Below are 11749 nucleotides of genomic sequence, written 5' to 3' on the forward strand. Positions count from 1 at the left end.
GCTCGTTTACCTTTAGAAAACTTTCAGACAAACAGAAAAGTTTCTTGTTGGTTTGTGACAAAGAGTTCCTTGTGATTGGATTCCGTTTCCACTTCCATAAAAGGAGCTTTTTGGATAGTGATTGCCACGTGGCCGCCAACATTGACTCTCACTCTCATTTGAAGAAGCACCATGGAATCTAACATTATTTTGTTATCTCCTCTTTTTCTCAGCCCCTCAACTTTTACATTATCTCACAAAATAGTTTAAATAATTTTTATTTTTTTGTTAATATTACAAAGTTGTGTTTTGTTAAAAAAGACAAAGTGTATGGGTTTTTCATGAAGTTATCATAATAGTCATGTTTTCTTTTAAATGTTTATGTATTGTTGATTTTAAATATTTAATAACCATTCATTATATTATAATTAAAAATGTAAATGGACTAGATTTTGACCTATCTAAAATATTTAAAGCTTACACTAACCTATTAACTTATTAACGATTTGGTAAAAAATTTAAAAAACCTAACGTAACCTATAAGGCCTTCTAGGCCTACAAAATTATAAACCAAACTAAAATTGAAAAAATACAATTTTCCATTCGTTAAATAATATTTTTAGCAAGAATCTAAATTATAAAAATTCTCAAACAGTTTTGTTAAGATTACAAAGATTCTTAAATAATGTTCATAATAACACATAACATAATTATTTTTAGGAGCTTTTTCTTTACTTTTGGTAGCCTTCATAAATATATTATTTTATTAAAAAAATTAAAGCTGCATGCTTTTAGACAAGACTTTTTAGAGTGAACTTATAACCTAATTTTTAGATGGCAATTTTTAAAAGTTTAAACCTATTCTATTTTCTAAATAGATCAGGTTAGGTCAAACCTAAAATAAACTAGACTGCATATACTCCTGATAAGTCATCTGACTCATTTACTCCACTACTTATAATACTTTATATGTATTTTACTATACATTGAAATATAGATAATAAAAAAGTTAACAATTTCACTTGTTTAAAAAATAATAATCTGTTTTATATTGGTCTCATTGGGACTTAGAATATGTTAAAATCTTTTTGGAAAACTTGTAAGCATATTATTTTATGAAAAAAATATTTCTATTTTTATTTCAAAAAGTATTTTTTGTTACACTCACATAAAAGTAAGTGCTCATTGATATTTTATCTCTCTTTTCTTTACAAGAGGACTCACTCACTTTTACGTTAAAATGACAGAAAAAAATTTCTGAAGCAAAAACAGAAATATAAAACCTTTATTTTTGTAGGAAATCTTAGATTTATGCAGAAGCGGTTTAGGACCTAGTACATTGGTATGCTTACCGAATCATCCTTGTTTCACAATTACCTCTCGGTGCGCAGGTCTCGTGTAGAATCTTCCCTTGTAGGATTCCTCTTCACGAACAGCTCACCTCAGCGCCGCAACACGAACAACCTCCTTGAAGCTGGACTGTGGCAGATCTTCCAAACTATCTCTCGAGGAGGAAGGGGAAGTGTGTGGGCACTGATTAGATTCTGAGCTTGCCTCTTTCTCACAAAAAGGACCTAGGAGGCTGATGACTTAAGAAGTACTATTTATATGGGTTCCAAGAAACCCTAGCTCATTGGGCTCTAAGTTCCTTGGGCTCTTCTCATACTAATAACCCATTTGGGCTTTAGTAAAAGAGCAAACCCAACAATCCCCCACTTGCTCTTTTGGATACAAACTTGAGTCGTAAAACCCAAGATCATGTAACCCATAAGTCATCATCTATCCGAAAAATACCCCATCCCTTGTCTCAAGCTAGCTTGGGGATCTACCATCTGTTATTAATCAAGGCTCCTGATAATCAAGGAATGATTATCTAATTCGGTGCTACTCCACTAAAAGCCCGAACTTGAACTCCAAGATTAACAACACTTATAACATGAATATGCATCGCCCCTTTGTAGAATGTCTATAATTGATTGACAAGTTTTCTGTAACTCAATCAATTATTTATTCCCTTGACTATGATAGTCTCTCTGTGGATTACATGCACTGGCCAGTGTCTTTAATATCCAAGTACCGAAACATATCAAGGGGACATATCCTACAAATTCCATGTTGTTTATCTCATAAATACCAATAATCAAATAATCTCACTCCCAAAATACCGAGTTATTGGCCGTCAATAGATCGAACCTCACCCGTTGGTAAATCAAAGAATGAAAACTATTTGATTACCTATTTATAATAAACTCAGGATTAAGAGCAATCACATAACTATAGTTAACTGGAGATTTGATACCTTATGACAGAAAAACAACCTTAATCAAATCTCTCCTTGATCCTTTAAATGTGAATGTTAATTCACACCAATATTTTACAATGATTCGGACAAAATCATTTCATAAAATATTGCAGCCTGAATAAAGTGCCCAACTTTATTTAACGGTTGTGACTCCATTCATCAATTGTGAGATCCTATGATCATGTCCTCCATGAACATATCCATATGATCATATACTCCACAATTTGATCCGGATCTTTATGTTTGTAAATAGTGCGCAAAATAAATAAATAAAACCTTATTTATGAAATTCAGAAAATGATTTTATTGTTTCATCGTCTTATTCCAAGAGCACAATAAAACCAATAACTCACACTTGCTTAATGTAAGTCTGGGATCCTCCTAAGACCCAAAGAAGTAACATGCCTCTCGAACACAAGTTCAGGCAAACTCTTAGTAACTGGGTCTGCAAGATCCACCTCTAATGCTATCTGAGTTTAGTGAAAAACTCATAGCTCGAGGTTGATTTTCTTGAGTCAATATCCACTTGAAATAACTGAATTTTTGAAAACTCATCTTTTCAAGACTCCCACTAGAATATACCAGCATATGATCTCTCGTTCTCCAAAGATACTTGAGTACATGCTTAACAATAATCTAGTATTTCTCTAGGTTCAAAATGGTACTATCTCACTACTCCCACTACGTGACAGATATCTGGTTTAACGCCCAACATGATATGCGTGAGTCTACCTTTGCCAAAGCATAAGACATCTTGCTCATGCATTCTTCCTTCTTAGAAGTCTTTGGTCACTCCTTAGGAAGATGAATTCCACATCTGAGAATTATAATTCTTCTCTTAGAATTCTCATGTTGAATTTTGGGTTTTGTCAATGTAAGTAGCTTGAGGTGATGCCAACAACTTATTCTTCCGGTCTCATAAGAGTTTTATACCATGAATATAATTGGCTTCCCCAGTACTTCCATACCAAAACACTAACTTAGCCAACTCTTTATGCTTGATATTACCTCCACATTGTTTCTAATAAGGAGCATATCATCTACATAAAGTACCAGAAAAGCTACTGTCTTCCGTTGTATCCTTTACATACAAATACACATCATTCATCAAGGTTCTCTTAGAATCAAAATTTTGATAACCTGATCAAAACTGATGTTTCAAGACCTGGATGCTTGCTTAAGTCTATGAAATAGACTTTCACAACTTGCATACCGTGTGTTCCTACTCATTTGCTATAAACCTTTTTGGTTGTTGTATGTAGATATCCTGACATCCAACTCCCAAAATGAAATCTCATAATTGAGACTTATAGCAACTAAGAGAATCTGGATAGACTCAAGCATGGCGTCTGGCAAAAAATGCCTCCAAGCTAGCTTTGAAGGTTTTCACCTTTATGTCCACATGCACCTTGTGGGTTTTACCCCTCTTGGTGTTTTTACTAGGACCGAACGGAGTTGAAATACAAGTATTTCATCTCATTGTTCATAGCCTGAGCAACACTTGATCAACAACATCTTCTAGTGCATTATCGTAACTAGTAGGATCAATGTCACTCAACAAGAAACAACTTGAGAGTTAACAAGGTTCTCTCCCACTACGAATGTACTGCACTAGACCTAGTGTATTTATAGGTAAAACAAAGAGTGGGTCAAATGATGGATCTTCAATTTCTTGAGGATCCGCTTATCCTTGATATTGTTCCTTTACATGTGATACTAATATTTCTACTAGTTTCACTTATATATTATCATGTTGAATTTCCAATCATGGTTCTCTTGTTTGTTCACTTAGAGATATATCTATCCCCTCTTGAACAATCAAGGGAACAGTGGATGAAGCTTCTAGAGATTCTGGAAATTCTTGATCTGAGATAAATCTCATCAAGAATAACCTAACTTAAGAGCTTATAATTTCTTATCTAGTCCTCCTTTAAGAAAATCATATGAGTGCTCACTTAGATTATCTTGTCCTTAAGACTAAATAAGAAATCATCCCTAGTTCTCTTAGGGTAGCCAAAAGATATGCACTCTTCCATACAAGATTCCATCTCATTTGACTGTTGTTGTAGGACGTGTGTCGTAGCACCCTAAATCCGAATATGGTTTGATCTGGGTTTGCACCCTTTCCATAATTCTTTAGGTGTCTTTACAACAAACTTTGACGGAATCAAGTTAAGAAGGTACATTTCCTTCTCTTAGGCATCTCCCTTGAACAACATTGACAAAGATGAATAACTGAACATGATCTTCACCAAGTCTAGAAATGTTTGATTTTTGCATACTGCAACTTCATTCAACTACTGCGTTGTTAGAGTTGACAGTTACAAAAACTATCCCCTCTTAAATCAGGTAAGACCTGAACTTACCAGACAGGTAGCCAACACTTTAGTCAGACCAAAGTGTTTTTGATTTGAACACCTACATGCTTTTCTGCCTCAAACTTAAACCTCTTGGAAATTTCCAGAAGCTTTAGACTTATAGCGCACTTGGTTCATCTGTCCCAATCCAGAGTAAACATTCATATAATGAAGTACTCATCACCTCTTATGGTCTGAACGCTAAGTGGTCCACATACTTTAGTATGTACCAGTTCTAGTTGAATAGTTACGCAAACCTTTTTGGCCCTTGTAGGATTGCTTGGCCACTTTACCTTCCAAATAGGACTAACATGTAGCTGTTAGTTAAAAGATTATTGAACTTTCAGTCCCTCTTTTAACTAAAATATGTTTCCTACTTGAGATAATATGACTCAATCACAAAGGCCAAAGTTATGTTTCATTTGAAACTTTTATTTCTTTGGTGAACGTTCTTGTTCATCATCCTTTCCATTCAACATAACAAATTTAAAAAGGGTATAGGATATAGGTAATAAAGACTATTTAAACAATGTTCCAGAACAAAACAAGACGAAGATGAACTTCGAAATGTAACTGAGGAATCAATTGCATTGTCAAACCATGTTTTAACCAAAACAACTAACAAAAATTGAATTTCTCTTGAAATCCGGAACAAATAAACAGTCACTCAAAACCATAGTCGTATAAATAACTTGTCCTACTGCAAATGCAGACACAAGTTTCCATTTTCAAGCTTAAAATATCTATGTCCATTGCTGACAGGTATGCCATGTTTGAACTACTACAAAGAGTAACAAACATAATCAGTGATTCCTGAATCAATTATTCATTCACTAATCAGGCCTTGATATGCCCATGTCAGGTTCTTTTCATCACCTCTGGGCAATTTTTCTTTCAGTATCCCTTCAGTCTGCACTTGAAGAACTTGCCTTGCGGCTTCTTCATAGCAACTGGTTTGACAACTGATAGCCAAGTCATTTTGTTCTTGTTACGACCCTTGGGTTTCCCTTTGGATTTAACAAGACTCTTAGCAAAACCTGCACCGACTGCATTCTGTCTAGCAGAGCTGCTAGACGCAGCAAACATGTCATTAAGAGTCTGAAGCATTTCTACTCCACTCTTCATCATGTACACTTGCTTCTGCAAGTATTTGGAAAGACTGACAATAATATAGCAGCGAACTACCATATCTGCCCTTTCCCAAACTGAGAAATGCATCTTAGTTTCCTTATACGCATTCTCTGCAGTTGCTATGGCCCTCGCATTGTCAGGACAAATTTTAGCTTCCATGTTTTAGAACAATATCAAAAAATTTGCTTTTCACTTATTCATAGTCGGTACCATCTAGAGGTTTTCGACTCAAAATCATTTCTAAGATATTTTCTGAAAAACATATAAAGCACACAATTACAAACAAATAATGCAATAAACAAACGAAGTGCAAGTAGATTCTCATAACTACTCTTGTTTATTGTTAACAACCCTTCAGTTTATCTTTACAAGGCTTACGATGGGCAAGTCACTTGTAAAAACCAAAATTGTTATTTGGGCCTTCAGTGCCATTGCCAGAGCCTCGATGGGAGGGTTAACAATTTTATCAAAGTTGAATGTAATTAACCATTGTTTAATTTCAAAATTATTCTTAGTGTCTAAGCATTGCCGACGATGGGCCGTACAATACTTTACTAAAATTTTGAAATTATTAAGATTTAATCTAGTGAAATCTGATTATCCTTATCCGATGGGGCTTCAGCGATAACCATTTCACTAATAAACCCACAAATGGAGCCCGCAGGTTTTAAAATTAATTAATTTTTAAAACCTTCACCCATTCAACATTTTTGTTTGAGGATTTTCATAAGCCCTGTCGAATTCATTGTCTAATTTCAAAATTATCTTTAATAACTTAGTATTATCGACGATGGGCCGTACAATACTTTATTAAAATTTTGAAATTATTAAGGCCCAATAAAATCCAATCATGCTTATCCGTTGGGGCCTCACATGATTATTTTATTGATAGGCTCACAATGCGCCTGGAGGTTAAATTAATTTCTTAATTTAAATCTCCTCCCATAGATATTTAAGTCCAATCTAATAAAATCCAATCATGCTTATTCGATGGGACTTCACATGATTATTTTATTAATTGTCCTATAATGCACTTGAAGGTTAAATTAATCTCTTAATTTAAATCTCCTTCCATTCAACATAAGCAACATTTTCTAATTTTCAAGAATTATTTAATTGAGAGTATCCTTTGTTCGATTTCAAAAACTATATAAGTAAGCGCCGATAAACGTGCACTAAGCTTAACATAATTTTAAAAGCATTAAGGTCCTGAAATCCGGTCACTTTACGTCAGCGTGTGCTCCAAACAATCATGATACATGAAGGTTGTATGCAGCGTGTGTTATTCCGTGACCATTTCAGAAAACCCACAAATTACTCGCAAAATAAAAGAATTCTCTTAGGAAATTTTCTCTAATTATTTTTCTAGATTTAAATCATCCAAATAGCTGACTTAATTATTAATCTAGATTGCAACAATCATAATAATTATCATTTATGAGGATAATTTGAAATCAAAATAATTTCCATAACGATTATTTGTCTTGATGTTAATTATCCAAAATTAATTAATTCAATTATTAATCTAGATTTTTAATAAAAATCATAATAATTATTAATTAATTTCTTAGGATGATTTAAAATCAAAATAATCCCATAATAACTATCATACTAGTCGCTGAACACATAATAGCTATTATGCTCATGCAATCATACAAGTTATGCAACAATATGGCACCACCTATTCTATATGGCATGTTATCGCAATAAAGCATGTTATCAATCATATAATTTATACCAATCAATAAAAGGATTAAATAATAAATCATAATTACTTTAATCCATGACCTTCCTATTTTAAAGAAAATTAAATTAAATTAAATTCAATAATACAACTTTGGAATTCGACTTTCGCCTAGCCCATAGTATCTGTCTCAAGCCCCTTTAGGGTTTCATGGGCCCAAAAGCCCAAAGACCCAATCCTTTGGCGAGAAACCCTAGGACGCGAAGGAGGAACCCTAGCCGTCAGGTCTGCCGCGCCGTCACCCGAAGTCAAAACAGGCTGAAACTCCAGGGGAAGGACCACCACGTAGAGACGAGTGCACCGCCGCCGGAACCACCCAAAAGGTGGCCTGACGCTCCCTCACTCTCCAATTCTTTGCCGGAGAGTGGCGACCACTCTCAGCCGCTTGTGGAGGCGCGTGAAGGGTTAGATGGCGGAGATCCACCCACCGTTGCGTTCGTATTTCCGTCCTCTTTCCAACCATATATAGATCGCCCCATTCCGAGATCGAGAAGTCCTCAAAAAGTCTCCGACAGTACTGACTGCGCATCTTACTCGCGGTTTCTCGATCTTGAACTTTTACAAAATATTGGAAAAATACACAGAAATTCCGAAATTAAATAAAAACAGCAAGGAGGAAACCTAATCATATGGGATTAGCCTCCTTGTTACAAATCGAGAAATACACGAGAGACCCTAACCATGGATTAAAGCATTTTTACATATTAGAATTTAAACTTTTATGAAAATGAATTATAAAATACACATGCTAGATTCATACCATAATCCTAGAACCCTAGGTGCCACATTTCAAGAAGCAAAACTAATTACATGAATAGTGAAACTAGATTCACATACCAATGTACAGCCAAGGCTCTGATACCAATTGTAGGAAATCTTAGATTTATGCGGAAGCGGTTTAGGACCTAGTACATTGGTATGCTTACCGAATCATCCTTGTTTCACAATTACCTCTCGGTGCGTAGGTCTCGTGCAGAATCTTCCCTTGTAGGATTCCTCTTCACGAACAGCTCACCTCAGCGCCACAGCACGAACAACCTCCTTGAAGCTGGACTGTGGCAGATCTTCCAAACTATCTCTCGAGGAGGAAGGGGAAGTGTGTGGGCACTGATTAGATTCTGAGCTTGCCTCTTTCTCACAAAAAGGACCTAGGAGGCTGATGACTTAAGAAGTACTATTTATATGGGTTCCAAGAAACCCTAGCTCATTGGGCTCTAAGTTCCTTGGGCTCTTCTCATACTAATAACCCATTTGGGCTTTAGTAAAAGAGCAAACCCAACAATTTTATGGGTTTATTTTTTCTGCAATTACTGCAGATAAGTTATCTGCATTAAACTCAATACGACGTCATTTTGGAGAAGAAATCATGGTATTTTGTACTTTTAATTTATTTCAGGGTTATTATAGTCTTTAAAATTATAATTTTCTAATCTTTCAATCCCAATTCTAAAATGACGTCGTTTTGAAAGTAAATACATATAACTTATTTGCATTAACTGCAGAAATATTTTGTTGTTGTTTTATTTATGTTAATGTAATTTAAAATTATCATATTTGCAAAATAAATGAAAATATTCATAGAAAAAAGAAAATAGAAAATTCAGCGGAAAATAAAAAAAGGACAAAACATTGAAATTCATAAATAAAGTCTCAAATAATAAATATCATAACTATCCTCTAGTGTAGTCTGTACGGCGGCGGCTCTTCAAGTCGTTGCCGCAGGTAAAAGCAAGTTTCGTTGGCAGACCAATTCCACCCCATTCTTTGTTTCAATTTCAAATGCTCAACAACTTTATGCGAAGTTGTAATCGCACTGCAACACAGAAAATAGTAGATAAGATCCATTAAAGATAAAAAAAGAGTATTTACAAAAAAAAAAAAAAAAGAGAGTAAATTTTACTTACTTTTTATATGTTAACATGAGTTAATTATGTCTCATATTATAGAAACACATTTTTTATTTTATTATGCAATTGTATATTTTTTACCATAAGTTTTTAATAATTTATTAAAGAACTTTGCTAAAGTATACTTTTAGAATATAGGTTAAAAAAATAAAAGTCATTGAACGAAAAATATAAATATTTAATTATTATTTTAAGATTTAATAAGTATTTAATACACTTTTTAGTGACTAATATAATAATATCTGTAATAAATATATATATATATATTTTTTGATAACATTAATAAATATTATTTTTATTCCTTAACATGTGTTTCGGGGACACACCTTAATGCAAAACTCTTTATTAAATACAATTAATAAATAATAAGTATTTGACAATCCAATAGATACTAATTCGTATCTATATATTAAATTAAAATTTATATTCTCAAGAGTCGTCGTTGCTTTTAATCTACTCTTACTTATCATTTTTAATTTATCTTTTTTAAAATTTCAAATTTACTTTTTCAAAAAAAATACTTATGCAATATCTTTATTGTAATTTTAAATTTTTTTGTCTTTACTTTTTAGATTCTGCTCAAATTAATTATATGTATCTCTTTTGATTACTTATTTAATTAATTAAACTTGTCATGATTTATTAAACATCTCATAATGATGAGATTCGCCGTTCACATAATTGTGGGGTTAACCATTGTTAACTTTTTTAATTAAAATAATAATATAGGAAATGGATCCTCTCATGTGCCAAAAAAACATGATATGATCATGTGGGAAGATCACAACCATACAAAGGTAAATCAACGGTTATGATTTCGTAACTACCTATTTTATCATTTTTTTTTCTCCTCATTTTTTATCATTGATCCATCTTTGTATGGTTATGATCCCCACTTAACATGATTGAGTTACGAAGAGGAGGAGTGGAGCTTCAAGTTGGGTAAAAGACTTTGTTGATAATATTCATTAGGAACATAGCTGTTAGATATAATACATTGTATAGAATAGTTACTGTGATGGTATTAGAAATGGAACAAAATGTTAGTAGTCGGTTATACATGTTACTGAGTTAGCCATTGTAATTGTAATTGTGACGTGGCATTGGTTGTTACACTCATAGCTTGCTGTCATTAGAATAAAAGGTGACATCTGTTGTAATTGGAACCATTTATTGAGAAATATACTTGTTCTTTATTTCCTTTCCTTTGGTTTTCCTTCCCCAATTTCATTGTTCTGTTGCTGAATCTCCATTAGGGTTCGCGTCCCTTAACAGAAACATGAGACGATCAAGATCCAATAATATATATGTAAGGATGAGTACAATCTTAAGTAATACTTCAGTAGCATGTTACATCTTTAAGTTGTCTAGATCTGTCACAAAGTATATTTTGATTAAGGAAAAAATATTTGTATTTTTAAAAGGTTTGTTTTTTCTAAAGTTACTTTAGATAACTTTATCTAATGTTCATTGAAACGACGTTGTTTTGAGAAGGAAATCATGGTGTTTTTATAATTTTAATTTATTTCAGGGTTATAATAGTCTTTATCATTCTAATTTTTTATAATTTTTCAACCTCAAAACGATGTCGTTTCGATGAACATTAGACAAAGTTATCTAAAGTAACATAAAAAAACTTTTTCCCCATTTTTAAATAACACAAGTTATGTTAATTCACTCTTATAAAAAAGTGAGACCAATATCTTTATTTTTTTTGTCTATTCTCTTTTCTTATTATTTATTTCTTTCTCACTTAAAATGAAACATATTTTTTTCTTTTAATTAAGGAAAAAATGTTTGTCATTTTAAATGATACAACTTATGTCATTTCACTCTCACAAAGAGGTGAGATCCACACCTTTATATTTTTTGTCCACTCTCTTTCCTCCTTTATCTATCTCTTTCTCTCACTTAAAATAACACAACTTTATATTCTTCAAAATGATACACACTTTTCACTTTATTTAATTCATATATTACAATTTATAAGAATGTTTCCGAGTAAACAGCACCTAGATTATTTGGCTTGTTAACTATCAATTTTCTAGAATGTTATGTTGTGCGTACTCTATTGTTTTTTTCCTGCTAGCTGCGCGGCATATTAATTTGGAAGATTCCTAATAGTTTTTTTTTTAAATAAAAGATTCCTAATAGTTAAAATGTTGTTTGATTAAAAAAAAAAAAATGTTGTTTGATGGAAAAAATAGTTCATTCGTCGAGGGAATGTAGCACAATTATTTGGGTGGTATAGGTTGCCAGTAATATAGTAAAGCGGAGAGGTATAGATTAAAATTCAATGGGAGAAATTTACCGTGAGACTCAAGCGAAG

This window comes from Gastrolobium bilobum, unplaced genomic scaffold (assembly GCF_033153095.1).
Source record: "Gastrolobium bilobum isolate Gb01-03AN ecotype WA unplaced genomic scaffold, APGP_CSIRO_Gbil_v1 utg5596, whole genome shotgun sequence".
Taxonomy (NCBI): Eukaryota; Viridiplantae; Streptophyta; class Magnoliopsida; order Fabales; family Fabaceae; genus Gastrolobium; species Gastrolobium bilobum.